The following is a 21,286-nucleotide window of genomic DNA, read 5'->3' as shown; positions in this document are numbered from 1 at the left end:
GTAGTTTTTGATATACCCACAATATGGCATTTAGGGGAAAATTCATAGGACCACACAAGGTTTTCTTTATTACAAAGTAAAAATAAATATAATTCGAGGACTAAGAGTCCTTCCTTTCTGTGTTGGATAGATTTTTTAAAAAATCTCATTGTTCTGTGTGGCAAATGCATTCCTAACAGCTTTGTTGGAAGCTAGAATGGAAAACCCTGCTGCCATTAAACTCAGAATAGCAAAATGTGAAGGGAAGAATGCCAGGATCTTCGAGGGCAGTTCATCCAATAGCACAACGAATTCAATTGCTCTTGAGTTTTATTTTAGATGATAAAATTCATGGAAAGAACACAAAAGTTTTGGTTCATTTCCTACCCCTGTTTTCACTAGCTGAATGATTTTGAACAAGTAGCATTTTCTCTTTCAATCTTAGATTACTTGTCTGTATAATGAAAAAATACTGTGATTCACTCATTCATTTTAGAAATATTTATTGGGCACATGCTGTGTATTCAGACACTATGTATAGGTGCCAGGCAGTGAGGGGAAGGTACCATGGTGAACACAAAAGACAAAGTCCTGCCCTAGGACTGTATCTAAAACAGGCAGTGAACAAGTACACAAATAAATAATGTATCACATTCAACACAGTCTAGCATAGAGTAGGTACTCTCTCTTTACTTGGTGTTCTTCCCTCCCATTTTCCCCCCTAAAATGTATACTATTTTGATGATAATTTGTTCTGTACTACCCATGCAAACAATCTTTGAAAGTCTAACTCCCAGTATGGTACAGAGTGACTTGCTCTGTTATTCCTTGGCCAGGTTACAGAAGCCCAGTTAATCTCTCCCTTCTCTCACCTCTGGGAGTGGAATCTTAAGGGAGATGGTTTGTAAGCAAGGTAACATACGTGAGGTTTCCCTTCTGTCTTTCCAGTCTTTCACTTTAATTTAGCTCAAGTCGCTTCATGACTTAAAGTGGAGGTCATAAGCTGATCGCTGGTATACTTTGTTTGACTCATGCTGTTATGATTTTTTTAAATTTAGTTGGTTGCCAACATTTAAAATTTTTTTAAAAATTTGGATTTCTGGTGTTTTGAAAAAACTAAGACTTGGCAACACTGGACCCACATTCTTTTAGGTGAGGCTCTTTACTGTTTATATGACTAACCCCTGGAGGCATTTGAATTGGCTACCCCTGGCTTAAGTACGTTCTGCCAAGCAGCCCCTTAACTTTCCCAGGTCAGGGAATATAGGAAGGAGAGAGAAGAGCTAAATAATGGTGAAAAGGAAGAGGGGATAGAAACGGGATCATTTGGCCTTCCCTTGCTTATCTTCAAATCAGAGACTCATTGCATGTGCATGCTCAGTCATGTCTGACTCTTTGCAGCCCCATAAACTGTAGTCCGCTAGGCTCCTCTCTCCGTGGAATTTTCCAGGCAAGAATACTGGAAGTACAAATACCATTTTGTACTTCAGGGGATCTTCCCGATCCAGGGATAGAACTCACGTCTACTGTGTCTCCCGCGTTGGCAGATGGATTCTTTACTATTGTGCCACCTGGGAAACCAGAGACTCATTGCTGTGCCTTTAATTTAACCTTTACCCGCATAGAGTTAATTCAATTGCTCTTCTAAGACAGAAATCAAATACTTACTACTTTATATTCTTACCCTGAGTTGTGCCCACTGGTTTGGAAAGCCATGCCACTTCCTCAGATACCCAGAATGGTCATTCAGAGTCTATTGCAGCTGTTCTCAAAGTGTAGTCTAAAGGCCCATGGAGGGGGTCCCTGAGACCCTGTCAGGGGTTCCACAAGGTCGAAACAATTTTCACAGTAATACTAAGATGTTATTGGGCCTTTTTACTGGGTTGACATTTGCACTGATGGTGCCAAAGCCAAAGTCAAAGATGGTGTGAAACTGCTGGTATTTACGTGTATGCCTCACAGCCGGCATTGGCTTGTAAAAGAAAAGAAGATAAAAAGAGAAGAGCCAGTTCCACTGAAGAATGTCCATGTTTATTAACGTTCAATCCTTGAATACAGGTTTCTTTAATATTCTGTGTGAAGAAATAAGTATGCATAAAGCACTTCTGCTGTTTATCAAAGTGAGGAACTGTAGTTGTATCCCTATTTGACTTGCATGCTGCACTAGCTTTATTATTATTTTGTAGAATACTAGTTTTATTTGAACAACTGACAGACAAACTGATTATTCAGGCTTGGGAATTTGGCAGATATTCTCTTTAAAAATGAAGTGAGCCTATCACTTCAAGAAAGAAAACACTTTATTTGTTGCCAACGATAAAATTTGGGCTTGCAAGCAAAAATTAGAATTCTGGTAAAGTTATAGCTGCCTCTGTGGATTTGACAACTTCATAACATTTACAGAATTTTCTGATGCAATTAGAGGTGATATTAAAGAATGACTTTTTTTCTGTAATGAAATATGTCAATATTTGGAATATTTGCATTAATCATTGAATCGGTATTTTCCAAGTCAATGCTTGGTGTTATAAAAATTATGCCTGGGTTAAAGAGTGTTTCAAAGTGTTAAAGCAGACTGGTGGATGGTAATGTAACAGGATAAGAAAAGTTCACTGATGGAGTATCAGATTCCACCAACCTTGAAGAAACTACTGCTCTTGGATAGCCTCTGCCTACAGTAGCTTGAAGCAGGACTTCCATTCCTGGCCAGAGATTGAAGTCAGGCTATGTCAGTGAGATCACTGAATCCTACCATTAGACCACCAGGCACCAGTGGTCAGTGATAAGGTTCTAGCCAGTCAGTTGTGTAGAAATGAATTTCCACATAGAGATGGAAAGTACTGAAGCAAGTAAAGTGTTTGTTGCTGCTGCTAAGTTGCTTCAGTCATGTCTGACTCTGTGCGACCCCATAGATGGCAGCCCACCAGGCTCCGCTGTCCCTGGGATTCTCCAGGCAAGAACACTGGAGTGGCTTGCCATTTCCTTCTCCAATGCATGAAAGTGAAAAATGAAAAGTGAAGTTGCTCAGTCGTGTCCGACTCTTAGTGACCCCATGGACTGCAGCCTACGAGGCTCCTCTGTACATGGGGTTTTCCAGGCAAGAGTACTGGAGTGGGGTGCCATTGCCTTCTCCGAGTAAAGTGTTTATTAGGAGGCAAAAGGGTATGTGTGGATAGACACATGGGTGGGCTCAGAGAGAGAGCTTGCCCTCATGGTAGTTTAAATCACTTTTATGAGGCATTTCTTCTGGATTTCCTTTGGCCAGTCATCACTGCCTTATTCTGAGTCCATATTTAGCTTATCTCAGTGTCCTCTGATGTGTGTATGTGCATGTCTTAGCCAAGATGGATTCCAGTGAAGAGGCCTATGGGGTAGCTTGACATCGCTTCCTATGAATTGATGCCCTCCCTTTTGACCTCCAGGGAGCTTTCCTGTGTATGTATAGTCAGGAAGGTCTCCTTGACTTCAAGAATGAGGAATAGGTGGTCTTTTATGTCTTATTGGGCAGGGCTTAGCTTCTCCCTCCTGCTGTTTTTGAGTATCTATGCACAGCAGACGAACTCCATCTGCCCAGCCTGGGGCCCATCTATCTCCTGACTCACTACCACTTGTTAAATTTTGGTGTACTATCAAAGAAGATTATTTACAATTATCTAATAAGGCTATTAAAATACTTCTATCTTTTCCAACTGTAAAGCTGTTTGAGGCTGGATTTTCTTCATATACTGTAAACAAAACAACATGTAATAGATTGACTGAAGAAGCTGGTGTGGGAAAAGCCAGCTTCTATTAAGTCTTCTGCTGAGCCAGACATTAGGAGGTTTGCAAAAAGGCAAAAACAATGTCACTCTTCTCACTAAATTTATTATTTGAAAGTATTTTTTCCTGAAAAGTATGTTATTCATGTTGACTTGTAATAGGTTTATTGTGTTTTAATGAATTAATATTTTAAAATTATCTCACTTTTAACTTATAATATGGTAAATGGCAGTAGATATAACCACATAAGTAAAATCTCTTTGGGGTCCTCAACACTTAAAATAAGTAAAGTGGTTCTAAGACTAAAAGGTTTGATATTCTCAAAAGTCTGGCGAAATAAACTTATCCACATTTAAATCTTTTAAGAGACATTGTCCTCACCTCCATCAGGGCTGCTACTGTGGCTGTGCTCTGGAAAGTAACTGCTCTTAGAGCCTCAGAATGAATTCAAGATAAAAGCCCGTCCGTTACTTTATTTAGTGGCATCTTCCTGGGCTCCCAAGAAGCCTGGCCCCTCCTGCCTCCTCTGTCCTTAATGCGCTTGGCTCCCAAAGACTGGAATTGAAGTGACAGTTCTCTTAAATAATTACAGAGCTCTGAATTTGAATTAAATGAATTTTGGTTTTTGTTTTTTTTTTTTGGTTTTGTTTTTTTATAAATAAGTACAAATATAAAACTAGGTGCACTCTTTATGCTTTTATATAATTACAAAACCTAAAACAGCTGATAAATGATAAAAAAACAAAACAAACAATATTAATTTCATTTGCACATGATGTGTTGCTAAGCAAAATTGTCACCTCAGCTTAAGTGAGGTGCACCCTGTTGTGGCTAAGTTTAGCAAACTTGTGCCACAATGATGGTGGTCCAGTTTCCCCACTACTGTCTGTATTCCAGGTTCTGTGGAACATTCACCATCATGCGCTGTGATTTCATTTGGGCTTCCTGTGGCAAGAATCCGTCATTTACATATTATCTGCTCCTTTTTCTTATTATCCTGAGACAAAGTAATACTGGTATGAACTAGATCCTAACTTTTTAACACTGCCTCTAAAATCCCATCATGGTGGATATATAGATGACCCAGAGTACTTATACTTTAAAAAGCTCATCAGAATGAAACACTAATTTACAAAAGTTGTTGGAGAGAACTCAAGAGGACATGTGTGTGGACATTCAGAAACATTTCGGTTAAGAGAATGGAGTCTGAAATCAGACTGACCTGAATTTGAATTTGAACTCTGCTATTGACTGTCTGTCTTTGTGTCCAATTACCCAAATTCTCTGAACCTCATTTTCCTCAGCCTGTCTCTGATGGTTTTATTTCGTTTTTTAAAATACAATCCCTATCTCCAAGGGTAGTTGGGAGGATGGAGATAAAGTATATGAAGCACCTGGCATAAACTTGGCATTTAGTAAATTTCCTTCTCTTTTCCAAAATGAAATGTTGGATCAAGCTTGTCCATTGATAAGAGAAGCACAGAAGTATCTGGGACATTTTTGAAGGCAAACCAACCCTGTAGGACACACACAACCTAGCAGACCCCTCCATGCTTTGTCTTCCCGGCAGAAATCCGGGACTGTCTTTTGGGCCCAAGTGAGAATTCGGACTGTTCCCGTTGTGGGACGTGAGCCTCCAGTTCTAGGGACAGACATAGCCTGGACTTCTGAGGCCTTGGTTTTTGTGTCCTTTCCAGCCCTTTTCCCAAAGAAGTAAATCACTCTGCTTTGTGCTACACTTATAGGGAGTAGAGCTTGGTTTGCTTTATACAGTACTTCACACTTGAGAATATTAATGGAAAAGCCCCAGTTCTGGGCACATGTGTGGGCACAGATATAGGCATGAGCTTTATGGGGCAGTCACTAATGCACCAGAAAAACAGAAGCAGACAGATGGAGGCGACACTGATCTGCTCATTGTTCCAACAGGACCTGCACAGTGTTGGTGCCTGGCTTCTACCCTGTTAGCATTTGCTCTATAAGAATTGCTTCCAGTGCTTGATCCAGGAGCTAGAGCAGGTTGCTGGGGTTCAATGGGACTGTCCCAGATGGTAAGTACAAAGGCACCAGAGGTTCACCTCCATCTCTGAAACAGCTCTTTTCCCATTTCATAGGAATTGAATTTCAGGTGTAGAAAGAATCAGAATTTAAAAGCCCATGGGATACTCATTGCTGAAAGCAACTCTTTGGGGAATCTGTGAGACAAAGCAAATCCTCTTGCTGCTTAATAGATCTGTTTTGTAGGCTAGGATTTTTCATGTTGGGATTTCCTTAAATTGGTGGCAGACTCAGAAACCTGGAGAGTTTGATTCAGGGTTTGGCTGCCTCCCCAGAAGGAGAGGATATGTCCTGACCCACTAAACTTCTGAAGCAGGGGAAGAATAGCTGGGCCCCTCAGGTCAGTCAGGGAAAGATTTTGAACAGACTTGCACTGACTAATGAACCATTCCCCATCTATGCTGAACTCCCCCCTACTGCAGGGAGGAGCTTGTGCCTTTCTTCTGAACGTCAGGTTTCCTAGGAGATAATCTCATTGAGAACTGTGAAGTCCTTGGAGACAGCAGCCAGGTCCCTTCATTTCATTATTCTAGAACAAGGCATGTTGCATTGGTGCATTGAGTGTCTGCTGAATGAACTTGTGTGATGAAAAAGCCAAATCAGTTGACAGCATTTAAAAACATCATCATTTTTGTTTGTTTTGTTGTCTGCAGTATTTTTAAAGTGATTTGTAGCACAGGTCTAGGTTATCTGAGGCATTAGACCATTGCAGGTACTTTGAGATCTGAATTTTGAGATTTTTAAACCTTGGACAAGCTACCTAACCTCTGTTAGTTCTCTGTTGAGAGTTTGGAGTACAGAAAAGATATGGTCTACTTAGATTTTTTAAATTAATATGTGATTTTTAAACTTAACCACTTAAACTTAGTTCTTCCCTAAGCTTTTAATTTTAACTTACAAATCTTATTCTATTTATTAATATAGAAAATTTAACAGTCACTTTAAAAGGACCTTTAATTAATATTTGAACATATTTACAGCTAATATTTGCTTTTATAAATTAATTTTTTAAAAAATAATTCAATTCTCTAGCAAATAAACATTCTAAAGAACTTAACTCTTGGAAATACAGTAAGTTAAATTTATAAAAATGGAGAATCAAATATGTCTTAAAAGTTCCAGCACTGTTGCATTATTATCCAGAATATGTAAAGAGCTCTTACAACTCACCAATGTAAAAATGGGCAAAGAACTTGAATAGACATTCTCCAAATATGATACTATCACTAATATTTAGGGAAATACAAGTCAAAACCATGATGAGATGCGACCTTACATTTTTTAGCATGGCTACTATTAAAATAAAGAACAGAAATAACAAGTGTTTGTGAGGATGTGGAGAAATTGCAATCCTGTGCACTGTTGGTGGGAATATAAAATGGTGCAGATTCCATGGAAAACAGTATCGTGGTTCCTCAAAAAATTTTAAAATAGAATTACCAGCAATTCCACTTCTGGAGTTAAAAACAGGGACTAGAAGAGATATTTTTGTGCCCGTGTTCATAGCAGCATTCTTTGCAACAACCAAATGTGGAAGGAACCTACGTGTCCCTGGACAAATGAATGGATAAACAAATGTGGTATCTACATGAAATGAAATATTATTCAGCCTTAATAAGGAAGGAAATTCTGACAAATGCTACAACATGAATGACCTTTAAGAACATTATATTAAATAAGCCAGTCACAAAAAGACAAATATTCTATGATTCTGCTTACATGACGTACGTAAAGTAGCTAAATTTACAGAGATAGTATGGGGATTGCCAAGGGTGCAGGGAGGAGGGGATGGAGAATAGTTTAATGATACAGAGTTTCAGTTTTGTGTTTTTTAAAAATTTTAATTATTTTATTGGAGCATAGCTGATTTACAATGTTGTTAGTTTCAAGTTTTGCCCATTTTTTAAATCAGTATTTTGTTGAGTTGTATGACAGCTTTATATATTCTGGACACTAGACCCTTATCAGATAAATGACTTGCAAATATTTTCTCCCTTTCCACGGGTTGCCTTTTTGTTTTGTTGATAGTGTGCTATCAACACAGTGAAAGTTTAAAATTTTAAAGTCCCATGTACCTATCTTTTGTCATCTGTGCTTTTGGTGTCATACCCAGGAAATTATTGTCATAAAACTTCCCTCCTATGTTTTCTTCTAAGAGCTTTATAGTTTTAACTCTCATGTTTAGGTCTTTGGTCTCACTTAAGATTTCTACCATGAATTAATTATTCATATCTCAAGACTTTGTTTGACTCTAAAATCAGAAACATTCAAAAACTAAGATCATGGCATCTGGCCCCATCAGTTCATGGCAAATAGATGGGGAAACAATGGAAACAAGTGACAGACTTCATTTTCTTGGGCTCCAAAATCACTGCAGATGGTGACTGCAGCCATGAAATTAAAAGATGCTTGCTCCTTGGAAGAAAAGCTATGACAAACCTAGACAACTTATTAAAAAGCAGAGACATTACTTTGCTGACAAAGGTCCGTATAGTCAAAGCTATGGTTTTTCTAGTAGTCATGTATGGATGTGAGAGCTGGATCGTAAAGAAGGCTGAGTGCCGAAGAATTGATGCTTTTGAACTGTGGTGTTGAAGAAGACTCTTGAGTCCCTGGACAGCAAGGAGATCAAACCAGTCAATCCTAAAGGAAATCAACCTTGAATATTCATTGAAAGGACTGATGCTGAAACTGAAGCTCTAATACTTTGGCCACCTGATGAGAAGTGCCGATTCATTAGAAAAAACCCTGATACTGGGAAAGATTGAAGACAGGAGGAGAAGGGGATGACAGAGGATGAGATAGATAGATCACATCACCAACTCAATGGACATGAGTTTGAGCAAGCTTCAGGAGATGGTGAAGGACAGGGAAGCCTGGCATGCAGTCCGTGGGGTTTCAAAGAGTTGGACATGACCGAGCAACTGAACAGCAATAACAAAAGTTACAAAACTAAATTCATACTAATGACAATGATTAGAATCATGGTGTTTGTTGCCAAGTTATTCTAAGTACAAAGAATGAAAATATAAGCTTTGGTGTCAGTATATCTGGGCATCTTAGTGTGAGTTCTAATCTGCGTGTGTGTTCAGTTGCTCCATCGTGTCCCACTTTTTGCGACCCCATGGGTTGCAACCTGACAGGCTTCTCTGTCCATGGAATTTTCCAGGCAAGAGTACTGGAGTGAGTTGTCATTTCTTTCTCCAGAGGATCTTCGAACACACATCTCTTGTGTCTCCTACATTGGCAGGTGGATTCTTTACTATTGAGTCACCTGGGAAGACCCAAGTCCTAATCTACCTACCACTTAATAGTTGCATAGTTTGGTAAGTTTTCCTGCCTGTAAAATGGAGATAATAATTGTAATTAATTTATAGGGTTGTTATGAAGAGTAAGTGAGAACATACACAGAAAACATTCTGTACTATATGCCTCGGATATAGTAAGAGACCAAGAAATGTGAAAAAAAAAAATGCTATTATTTAGAACTTGTGAAACTGAAGTGGAAAAATCTGTTAGATGTGAATATGCTTGATTTGGAGTCAGGCCATTTCTTGAATATGCTGCATCTTCATTATTTAGTATGTCCTATGGTCTGGCCAGGCTGTTGTTACCTTCCATATTTGCATTTGTGGGTCAGAGTGGAATAAGCTTCCTCTGCTACTTGGAGGTTTTAGGATTCTCTGCTGTGTGCTATTTGTTGGTTCATATGGTAGTTACTGACTTTCATGTACCAGGCCTTATGGTATTTAGGGCACTGAGATGAAAAGACCAGGACTTTGCCTTCAAGGAACTCATATTCTATTGAAGGGCAGATAATAATACAGTGTTGTAGGAATGTGAAGGAAAGACTCTTTAGTTTAGGCAAAGGAGCAATAACTCCGGGAGGTTCTTAGTGCACAAGGACTAGTGGATATCAGTTGCTCAGTAAATGTTTTCTGAAGGACTGAACAAATAGCACCCAAATGAGCTGACTGATGAAAAGCAGAGATTTCACCTAGTTCGGGCAAGTCCAGTGAGATACCCAATACCTGAACTTAGATTTCTGATCCTTAATTTGAGAAGCCAGGCTTTGGGAGTCTCATTCTTTGGAAAGAGCTTTTAGCACCTCCACTTTATCCAGCAGAGTAGGATTACAGACTTGCTAAAAGGCTTATCCTACTTCTGCCAATCTGTGATTTTCAAATGTCACATATGGGAATAGGTAGAGGGTTAGCAGGGGAGATGGACAGAGGCTGAAGAATTAAATAGGCCCTTAGTTTCAATGCCTCCAGACACACGGGGCCACATGGCATGGGGATGAGTCCATTTCCATAAATCTATTCCTCCTGGTTGTTGGGCACAGCCAAGCAGTTGCCATGTTGAATGGAAGCAGGACTATGCCTGAGCTCAGGGTCTTACCAGCTGATTTTCAACTAATCCCTCAGTGGAGCCTCCCCAGGCCTGCATGTTTGCAGTGGGGCTCAGCACAGGGGGAGAGCATGAAGTGGGCATCTTCTCATTCAGCTGAACTGTGCCTTGTATCTCTGCAATGCCACGTCCAACTCAGAACCTGACACTGGTTGAGGGCTTAAGTGAATACTTATTGAACAGATGATAAGCAATGGGTCCACAAAAATATCCATGGCTCTTGTCTGAAAGGAAAACTTTTTCCAGTTGTGACACTGCCCCTTTCTATTCCTCAAGTTGTGAGGTGCAGATCATGTTTATCAAGCATCTTCTGGTTGGCAGAGGCTATATGGAGTATTTATACCTGTATTATCTTTTCTAGAAAACTTCACAGCAACCCTCTAACATAGGTATTATCCCCATTTTACAGATGAAAAACCTGGGAATTGAGATTATGTAAGGATGGGCTGGAAGAAGCATAAGCTGGAATCAAGATTGCCAGGAGAAATATCAATAACCTCAGATATGCAGATGATACCACCCTTATGGCAGAAAGTGAAGAGGAACTAAAAAGCCTCTTGATGAAAGTGAAAGAGGAGAGTGAAAAAGTTGGCTTAAAGCTCAACATTCAGAAAACAAAGATCATGGCATCTGGTCCCATCACTTCATGGGAAATAGATGGGAAAACAGTGTCAGACTTTTATTTTTTGGGGCTCCAAAACCACTGCAGATGGTGACTGCAGCCATGAAATTAAAAGATGCTTACTCCTTGGAAGAAAAGTTATGACCAACCTAGATAGCATATTGAAAAGCCCAGACATTACTTTGCCAACAAAGGTCTGTCTAGTCAAGGCTATGGTTTTTCCTGTGGTCATATATAGATGTGAGAGTTAGACTGTAAAGAAGGCTGAGCACTGAAGAATTGATGCTTTTGAACTGTGGTGTTGGAGAAGACTCTTGAGAGTCCCTTGGGCTGCAAGGAGATCCAACCAGTCCATTCTAAAGAAGATCAGCCCTGGGTGTTCTTTGGAAGGAATGATGCTAAAGCTGAAACTCCAGTACTTTGGCCACCTGATGCGAAGAGTTGACTCATTGGAAAAGATCCTGATGCTGGGAGGGATTAGGGGCAGGAGGAGAAGGGGACGACAGAGGATGAGATGGCTGGATGGCATCAACAACTCGATGGATGTGAGTTTGAGTGAACTCCGGGAGATGGTGATGGACAGGGAGGCCTGGTGTGCTGTGATTCATGGGGTCGCAAAGAGTCGGACACGACTGAGCGACTGAACTGAACTGAACTGAACTGAACAACTACTAAGTGTCAGGTCAGGTCGAGTCAAACTCAGGTTCATCCACCTTTGGAGCTTGTGATCTGTACTGTGGCGCTTTGCTCAGGGGGAGATTCCTCACCCACTGGAATCACAGCGCTAATGGAGAGACTCAAGGGAGAATCTGAGGAAAGACCCAATCCTGCAGCCTGAGATATTGGGTACAGATCTTCCATCAATGCAGTCACAGCCTAGTTGAAATTCTCCCCAGCAACTCCATCACACTAGGAAGTGGATCTACATCAGGTCTTAGGCCCTGAGGAAACCAGTGGGACCAGGTCTTTGAAAGCTAGTGATGGGGACCAAAGCAAAGGCAGTAGTATGCTGAGCACATACTGTCTCAGCTGTGCTGTGAGATGGCTGGCGTGGCGGGTTCTGGGAAGGCTGGATATTGGAAATGGGTCTACTCAGCCAATGAGACTATCTACTTGGGACTGTTTGCTTTTAAATCTGTTTGAAAATGGTCCCAGATCAAATTCTACCTGGAAAGATGGCCATTGAGTCCCCAAGTGATACTTTAAATAAATGTAGCAAGCTCTGAAGGAAGCTGGCATGCCTGAAACTCTTGACTATATGCTGGGTCTGTTTTCAAAATTTTCAGGGCTCCTATGGTTCTGGGACTCCTTGGTGGCTCAGATGGTAAAGAATAGACCTGCAATGCAGGAGACCTGGGTTCAATCTCTAAGTCAGGAAGATCCCCTGGAGGATGGCAATCCACTTCAGGATTCTTGCCTGGAGAATCCCCATGGACAGAGGAGGCTGTTGGGCTACAGTCTATGGGGCCACAAAGAGTCAGATACAACTGAGTGACTAACGTGTGTGTGCACCCACACACACACACAGACACACACACACACAGACACACACACACACATACTTATGATTATATTTGTTATTTTAGGAGAGGAAGGCTATTAATTGTATATTTCCTTCCCAGTGTAAGTAAAAGGAACATTAATCTTTCTCTTCAAATCTAATAAAAGACAAATTCTAGATGTGAGACCTTGATTCTGAGGTCTAGATTCCAGTCTCTCCTTGTTTGGTATCTTACTTTTCCCAGTATCAATGTGGTAGATGCAGTCTAGGTAGGGACAGAGACCCTGGTCTGGAAGTCATGGGCCCTGTAGCTTGGTCTAGACACTAATTGACTGGGTGATCCTGGGTATTCTCTGGGACTGGACTTGAAGAGCTCTAGGAACACCAAATAACCACCACAGCCTCCTGCTTCCTGAAGCTAGTGACAGGTAACAGCATACCCCCTGAAAACTGCAAATGCTGAAAGGGGGAACAAGCTCTGTCCCTTCATGGGCAGGCCTTGGGGCTTTGGGAAGATGCAAAGAGAGGGACCTGATGCAAGATGCTACAACCTCAGAGTCAGAGAGGGAAATGGCACTTATCTTAATGAGCTGGAGGGGCTCTAATGGCCTGGGGTGAGAGTGGGAGGTGGGAGTCGGGGGAGGGGTGAGGTCTCAGCAACAGAAGCTTGGCAGGTGAGATGACTGCTGCTTGCTTGCTCCAGGTGATAAACAGTGTGTGCAACCGTTGTGGGGTCTTGTGTGGGCAGTGACCCAAGCTTCCCAGGTGGAAGGCAGGCTGCTGAGCTGCATGTGCAGCGGGTGCAGAACCTGGAGTGCTGGAGCCCTATCAGCAGGATGTTTTTTTTTTAGTTCACGAACAGTTTTCCTCACATTAATTGGCTCTCTAGGGCCCTGGGAGTAGCACTGGTACCTCAGAACAGTACCCTTACTGGGAGAGCGATTCCCCTGGTGACAGGAAGGAGGCAGGCTGTGTTTTGGGGGATATATTTCTGCTGCCAGGACTACTTGGAAGGCTATAGCTAGAGAGGGAGTTCAAGGTAGATGTGATTGATGGACAGGGTCTTGGAGGGGCCTCTTGTCTGCTGGAACTCTCTCATTTAAGAGAGACCAGTCATTGTTGACTGCTGTGATGGCTGGAGAGCAGGAAAGACCTATAAGAGTGTATCTCTAACCCCTCATTGAGTACATGGGACATCAGAATTCCAGAAAGTTCTAGAATTCTGCTGTCACATAATCGGTCACTTACAGAGCAAAGAAAAAAAATTCAGGTAGCTCCCTTGCCTGTCAATCTATGGCTTGTCTGGGCTTGAGGGACAGTAGGAACCACAGACCTAGAGTAGGGTGCTGCCCTTGGTTCCCCAACCATTCCTCAGTCCAGGCCCAGTTGGAAATTGGGACAGTGGCCTTGCATAGAGTGTGTTCATGCATCAGTTCCTGGATTGACTCTTGGGATAGGGAGTGAAAAGAGATAGAGGTGCCACTCGGTGACATGAGCTCAGTTTCATCCTACCCGTACTTTCTGCATTCTGCTACGGGTATTTTCTTGACACAAAAACCTTATTTCACAGTCAGGCAGTTCCTAGGAGCATGTGCTCATCCATCTCCAGCCTGTATCTGTCACCTAGCTCTTACACCCAGGTTCCGACTCTTGGCTCAGATCTGCTACCTAGCTCTGATTCACAGTCCCTGGATCCCCCTGCCTGACCTTAGTTCACGTAGCGCCTCCATGGGTCATGCTCCCAAATCCTCTGCCTTCGACTCTGACCACTCTCTCCTATCCTGGGCCTGAGTTTCTAGTACCTATTTCTAGTACCTACAGGGCTCTTAACTGCTTGTAGTTCAGAACAGAAGCTTAGCCGTGGCCTTTAAGGCTCTTCCCTATCTGACCCCGCACTAATTTTATTCAAAAAGCCTCATCTGTCATTCTTCTGCATGGGCTTTGCATTCATTCCCCACAGGGCCTCACACTTTGTCATCTGTTATCCTCTGTTTATAGTGTCCCCCTTCTGAAATGCCCTTTCCTTGTTAAGTTACATCCTCCCAAAGTGAAAGTGTTAGCTTAGTCATCTCCATCTATCTGCAGCCCCAGAAGTCTGTAGTCCGCCAGGCTCCTCTGTCCATGGATTCTCCAGGAAAGAATACTGGAGTGGGTAGCCATTCCCTTCTCCAGGGGATCTTCCTGACCCAGGGATTGAACCCCAGTGTCCTGCATTGCAGGCAGATTCTTTACCATCTGAGCCAACACAGAAGCCCCCAAACTGAAGATCTAGCTGAAATGTGACCCAGCAGAACTAGAGCACACAGGGATGGCAGTTGGCTTTGGAATAAGTAGGTTCCCCATTATGGGAATTGAACCCCAAAGGGTGAGACTGAACCATGGTAGCTGTTGCTTTAGGTCAGGGATCAGCAAACCTTTTCTTTATAGACAGGACGTAATTTGGGGCTTTGCACGTCATAGAGGCTCTGTTACAACTACTCAACTCTGTCACTGCAGCACAAAAGCAGCCATAGACAATATAAAAATAAATGGGCATGACTGTGTTCTAATAAAAGTTTATTTACAAAAACAGATGAATTAGTTTTCTGACCCTTGTTTTAGGCTCTGCTTGGGGAAATTGGGTGAATTTGAAACTGTGGGTGGCATCAAATAGAAATAGCTGCACAGGAGCCGGAGAAGGCAATGGCACCCCACTCCAGTACTCTTGGCTGAAAAATCCCATGGACAGAGGAGCCTGGTAGGCTGCAGTCCATGGGGTCACTAAGAGTCGGACATGACTGAGTGACTTCACTTTCACTTTTCACTTTCATACCTTGGAGAAGGAAATGGCCACCCTCTCCAGTGTTCTTGCCTGGAGAATCCCAGGGACGGGGGAGCCTGGTGGGCTGCCGTCTATGGGGTCGCACAGAGTCGGACATGACTGAAGCGACTTAGCAGCAGCAGCAGTAGCATAGGAGCCAGACAGGGCCAAAAGATATGGAAGGGAATCACAGGCAAGGGATAGTGTTAGGATGGGGTGCAGGGAGGGGAGAGCAGGAGGAGCAGAAGGGAGTTTGGCACATATATAGGATTACTTGAAGGAGAGAAGTAGGAACTCTGTTTGGAAAAGAAATTTAGGGCCAAATTTCTTTTCCAAACAAAAGGATCTTAACCAATTTAGGCTATTCGGTAGACAGTACGGAGACATTGAAGGTTTGGGGTCAGTGGAATATAATCAAATCTGTATTTTTGAAAAATCATTCAGGCTTACTGAGAAGAATGATTAGAGGAAACAAGACTGGATATAGAAAGACCTGCTAGGAGGCTACTGTAGTTGTCCAGGCAACGGGTTCAGTATTTCTGGTCCCTTGAACCAGTGCTGGTCTGGATGTGTGTGCTAAGTTGCTTCAGTTATGTTGGACTCTCTGTGGCCCTTTGGACTATAGGCTACCAAGCTCCTCTGTCCATGGGATTCTCCAGGTAAGAATACTGAAGTCGGTTGCCATGCCCTTCTCCAAGGGATCTTCCCGACCCAGGGATCAAACCCTCGTCGTCCCTTATGTCTTCTGCATTGGCAGACAGGTCCTTTACCACTAGCACCATCTGGGAGATATAGATACAGATATCTATCTATCTATCTATCTATATATATCTGATCTGGATGCCTAAGAATTATTTTGGAAACTTGCTAAAAATATAGATTCCTGGTTCCGTACCCACACCCAGGAGATTTGGGTTTGGTCGATAGGGGGTTTCCAATAAACCCTCCAGATTTGTAAATCATTGGTCCAGTGAGGCAGAATGAGGCCTGATCTTTTTAAGAGGCTATGGATGCCAGAGGAAGTAAAATACAGGTCCTTCTTCCTCCTGCTGCTGCCTTTGTCTGTTCATGGCCGCCTGTCTGTTTTCTGTCACACACACCACCACTCTGCTCATCATCCCACTTTGGTCTTGTTCTATTGGTTCTCTTCAAAACAACTCTTCTGTCCCTTTCTTTCCATTTCTGTCCTCATTTAGGCTCCCATTAAACCTCTTCCCTACTCCCCACTCCCCTCTCCAGTCCATCAGTGTTAGTTAGTCAGTCATGTCTGACTCTTTGCAACCCCATGGACTGTGACCCACCAGCCTCCTCTGTCCATGGGATTCTCCAGGTAAAATACTGGAGTGGGTAGCCATTACCTTCTCCAGGGGATTGTCCCCACCCAGGAATCGAACCCGGGTCTCCCGCATTGCAGGCAGAGCCATCAGGGAAGCCCTAGTCCATCAAGGCAGTCATAAAGCCCAGTCTGTCAGTCTTCAGAACCTTTTTGGGTGGCCTCTGCTTTTAGGATAAAGGCTCCTTGGCTCAGCAGGCAGGGCTCTTCAAGAGCATACTCTCCTGCCAGTCTTTCCAAGCTCATTCCTGTCACTTTCCCTCTGTGCTCTTGAAAATTCTCCTGTACTCTGGGATTTTGCAATTATCCCGGACTCGTAGTCTTGACCCATCCTCATATCTTCCCTCTAACTTGACCCTGTTTTTCCTCGCTGTTTCTCTCCCAGCTTGTGTGTGACTGTATCTCCCTGGGGGGAGGGGGAGGGTTGGCTGCCAGGGACACCTCTCAGGACCTTTGTGCGCTGCAAATGTGTGTCTTCTCCATCTGAAGTCCTAATCCTCTGCTGTGACGGACATTTGGTCACTATGGCAACTGACTGTGACGTCACAGGATAAGGACTTCAGGTGAAGTGGCAGGAGCAGGTGAGTGTGTAGGAGACAGATTTTAATGTCTGTCGAAGCCCCCTCACCCCCACCCTCCTTCTGTGCCGGGGGCATGGAGGGCTATCTTGGGCTCCTGCTGATTTTTAAAACGCCGCGGTGAGAGTGTGTGCCTGGCATCTGCGTGCTGCAGTAGTGTGGGGCTGACAGAGTGTGTCAACTTGAGCTCTGGCTGTGCCGGCACCGCTGCTGCGTGAGCCTGTTATTCCATTCTGGATTGCTATTTTGATACCCAGATTGCATCATTCTTCCTACGTATAAACAGGGGGTCCCCAGGGCCCTGCAGCTACTCACTTCTCCACCAACACTGTTGTTGTGATGAGCTCTATTTAAATGAGCTGCCGGATCGGGGCAGGTTCCAGCCACACATGAGCACTGTCATTTTGGGGAACATGGAGGGCTGAAGGATTTTTGGATCGAGTCCTAAAAGGCTGGGAGTGATGGCCTCCTGAGCTATGCAGAGGGCGACAGAGCTAGTTCCTGAAAGTTGAAAATCTCGTTTTCTTCCTTCTGAGCTTCTGTTCCAAGGCACCCAGAGGATTAGGAAGGAGATGCAGCTAGGAAGAGAGTCGCCTCTCTGAGGTCTCCCTCTCGCTGTTCAGTTTGGGAGAAATACTGCAGAGCCTTCGAGATAAACAGGAACAGGAGGAGTCAACCAAGCCCTTTCTTGCAGAAGCGTCTCAGGTGAGCTGGAGAAACGCAGCCCTGGCTGAGGATGCATCAGGGAAAGGAGGAAAGGACTCAGGCTGCTCCCTTTTCCCCACCCAATACCCAGCTCCCCGAGGCTTAGGCCCTGTAGCCCAGCTGGCTGCAGCGTGCAGGGTGGGTGTTCCTGGGCACTTGGTAAGCACCATCCTCTGGGACCTGTGGTGGGCTCACCTGTCGCTCTTCTGGCTTCTCCCCCAGGTGTTGCTCTAGTCACAGGGCAGCAGGCGCCACAGGTAAGCCTGCTGGCAGCCAGGGGCAGGAGCAGAATCACCTTAGGATCGAAATCTGTCTTTCTAGCAGGGAGGGGGCATCTGGGGAGTGGGTGCAACATGTTTCTTAAAGGTGATGCTGCTGTTCTGAGCTTTGGGCTAGAGGAAGGCTTTGGGGGGCTCATGTGGTGGGGGCCTTAGCTGATGCCCAGTACCCTGGGGCTGCCTTGGTTGGGAGAGCAGGAGTGGTTAGTGAGGAGGGCCAGCCTGCCAGAGGATACAACTGGAGAGTTTTTTCTTCCTTGTATAACATGTGGTAGAGGTATAGAGAGGTAGAATGTCTTACTTGTGGCTGCAGATGTAATCAGGGACTGTTCAATGGTTCAGGGTACCTTCTATGGTTTACAGGGACCTGTGGTTTTTTTTAGCTATGTCCCTCCCTCTCTCTGGGCCTCTGTGTCACCATCTTTATGGTGAGGGAATTGATTAGGTGAACAGTGGAAAAAGCTAGGTCTGGAAGCTAGGTTTGTGCAGCTTTGGTTCTACAGGTGAGAGCTGGCAGTAGAGCATCAGTCTTCTCCAGACGATGCCACTGCTCTGTTGGAGTCAGAGCGTGGGCCCCAGCTGCAAAGTTTCAGGGAGGCCTGGCCAAGAGCTTTAGAATGACGGGCTTTTTTAACCCTCAGAGGGTTGCTTAGCACTGAGCTCAGGCTTATGTGCACGTGCCTGTTGGGCCGGGCTGACCCAGTGCTAGTTTTCTGAGACCTCTTTGGGAATTCTCTCCCATCCCGGCCCCATGCCCAGGTTGCCTTGGCACTGCCCTTCATATCTGAGGGTAGACTACCCACTCTTGGTCCACCGTCCTTGCTACCTCGCTAAGTTCTGGGCTTATCGTGCTCTCTAGGCAGCAGCAATGGTTGTAGTGCCAGATCTCAGGCTGCACCCTAAGTCTGCTGATGATCTCAGGCTGCACCCTAAGTCTGCTGATGGTCTTTCTGTGAAGCTGGGATTTAGGGGAGGCAAGTTGTGTCCTCCAGGGACCTGGGATCAGGATACCCTTCTGTCTGTTGGGCATCTGCCCTTTTCTCTTCTCTGCCAGAGGGGAAATACATAACAACTGCACTCAGAATCTTTCTTAACTTGTTGGAGCCTCTTTAAGACTGGTGAGCCTGCCTTTCTCAGCTGCTGAGATACAGGGGCCGATCTATCAGGCTCAGCCACAGTGGGAAGGGGTACTCATTCTATGGCACTGGTCCTCAAATTTGTACATTGTAATGTTGTACATTGTAATCAACCTGTAAAATTCCTGGGGAATTAAAAAAAATACTGCTGCCTGGCTCCCATCTCCTGAAACTGATTTAATTGACATGGGCTGTGGATTGGACATCAGGATGTTTAAAAGTGCCTCATATGATTCAAATACCTAACAGAGCTTGAGAACCACTCATCTACAGAATGAAACTGCCCCTAGATTTATTTTTCTAGGCAGAAAAACTCTGTTTCATTTGCCTTTTCTCAAATATCATATTTATTAAAACTGTAAGCATCGCTGGGGCTGTCTCCCAGCTCTTCCTGGATTTCAAATTCAAAGCTGGGTCCAGATCATCTTTAGAGTTTGATCATTATTATGGAATATTTTACTTATAATCAAATTATTTAGTTAATTTAAAAAATTAAAATTACCTTGTTTACACTTGAGTTGACAGTGAAAAGTGAAAGTGTAGTCGCTTTCTGTCCATGGAATTCTGTCCAAGGCATTCTCTAGGCAAGAATACTGGATTGGATTGCCATTTCCTTCTCCAACACTTGAATTAGAGAGGAGTATAGCGACAAGGGCAGGGGTGAGTTTTAGAGGTGGACAGACTTGGGTTCCAGTTGTAGTTCTGCCCCTACTTTCTGTGATCTTCTGTAGGTGACAACTTCTTGAAGCCTCAGTCTATCCAAGTCTGAAATGGGGATAATGCCTACCTCTGTGTGGTGGATTGACCATTAAATAAACCTATAAAATGCCTAATATAGGGAGTGGTGGTAAAAGAATAATATGCTTTACCTTCCCAGAGCCCAGAAGTGCTCACTCTTGTGACAGAGGGGCTGAACAGCCTCAGTTTTCAGAAGACCTCTGGTACCTGTGAGTTCTTCACTCACTCTGGAAGCAGAAGTGCCACCTCCTTTGGGGATGGTTGTGTGGCTTTTGGGCCCTGGTCCTCCATTTCTCAGAACGGATGTTCCTCTGTATGAAATAAAAGCTCAATGCTGTCGCTTGAAAAATTCAAGTAGAAAAATGAAAGCAATATATCTAAACAATATTTTATGTAATTTGTGATTTAAATAACTAAATCAATATTAAATATTATAAACTGTATTAAAACTAAATGTTAAATATTATACGTTGATATTTGGTCATTTTATATATATGCACAGCTCTAGGAGTTCGTGTATTCCGGTTGTCAAAAAAAGAACTTTGTTTTGGTATTCTCATTGAAAAATGGGGAATCTTCTTTAAAAAACAAAAAGCTCAAGGTTGACACAGCTTGATGGGGCTTAGGGAGGTTACGGACCTCCTCAGGGAAGATAAGAATTTCTGGGCAAAAGTTATGACACAAAGAGAGCCCATGTCCTCCATGTCTACTCTGAGCCCTACAGCTATCCTGGAACCTGGGTGCCGCTGCTGCTGCTGAGGTTCTCCAGCTTTGCTATCAGCTGCGGCAGCCCCTCTTCAGACGGGAGCAGCTCTTCGGTCCAGGCCTCCCTCAGCCACAAGCCTGTCCCTGACTTGCTGGCAAGGGTGGTCTGTCTCTTCCCATCTTGCCCAGGGGAATTTATTTCTGTAGCGTAGTTGCAGAGGAGGAGGGTTGAGAAATTGTGTGTGTGTGTGTGTGTGTGTGTTAGTCACACTCAGTTGTGTCTGACTCTTTGTGCTTCTATGGATTGTAGCCCATCAGGCTACTCTGTCTATGAGATTCTCCAGGCAAGAATACTGGAGTGGGTTGCCATTCTCTTCTCCAGAGGGATCTTCCCGATCCAGGGATCGAACCCGGGTCTCCTGCATTGCAGGCAGATTCTTTACTGTCTGATCTACCAGGGAAGCCTGGTAATCCGTACTTCCCTGCTATTCCCATTTCTCTCACTTAAGGATGTAGAAAGTGTGATTCAGAGAAAAGGGGTCACTGATTTCAGGTTGCACAGTTAGTGACAGTCTTGAACCTGGAACCTACATCTCCCAATTCACAGCCTTTCCCAAGGCCCATACCTCTGCTCTGAATCAGACCTGATTCCTTTATTTTCCTGGGCTGGTGTTTTCCACCACC

General features: G+C 43.7%; 1 protein-coding gene across 3 annotated transcripts in view; it reads left to right on the top strand.

The window, feature by feature from the left end:
- TRIM66 (tripartite motif containing 66) overlaps positions 1-21,286 on the top strand; it is a 60,227-nt gene that overhangs the window by 4,392 nt on the left and 34,549 nt on the right. Inside the window, exon 1 of one of the 3 annotated variants that reach the window (XM_025266609.3) lies at positions 16,494-17,745. The exons of 1 other annotated variant lie outside the window; for it this stretch is intronic. The gene's annotated coding sequence lies outside the window, so the exon portion shown is untranslated. Of the gene's footprint in view, positions 1-16,493; positions 17,746-17,785; positions 17,905-21,286 lie in introns of those variants that run through there. One more of the 3 variants, XM_044929488.2, reaches the window with a different exon arrangement.

The sequence above is a fragment of the Bubalus bubalis genome, chromosome 16 (genome assembly GCF_019923935.1).
Source record: "Bubalus bubalis isolate 160015118507 breed Murrah chromosome 16, NDDB_SH_1, whole genome shotgun sequence".
In the NCBI taxonomy this organism is placed as follows: domain Eukaryota; kingdom Metazoa; phylum Chordata; class Mammalia; order Artiodactyla; family Bovidae; genus Bubalus; species Bubalus bubalis.
The sequence above is the reverse complement of the archived record's forward strand: the minus strand, read 5'-3'. Positions and strand labels throughout refer to the sequence as shown.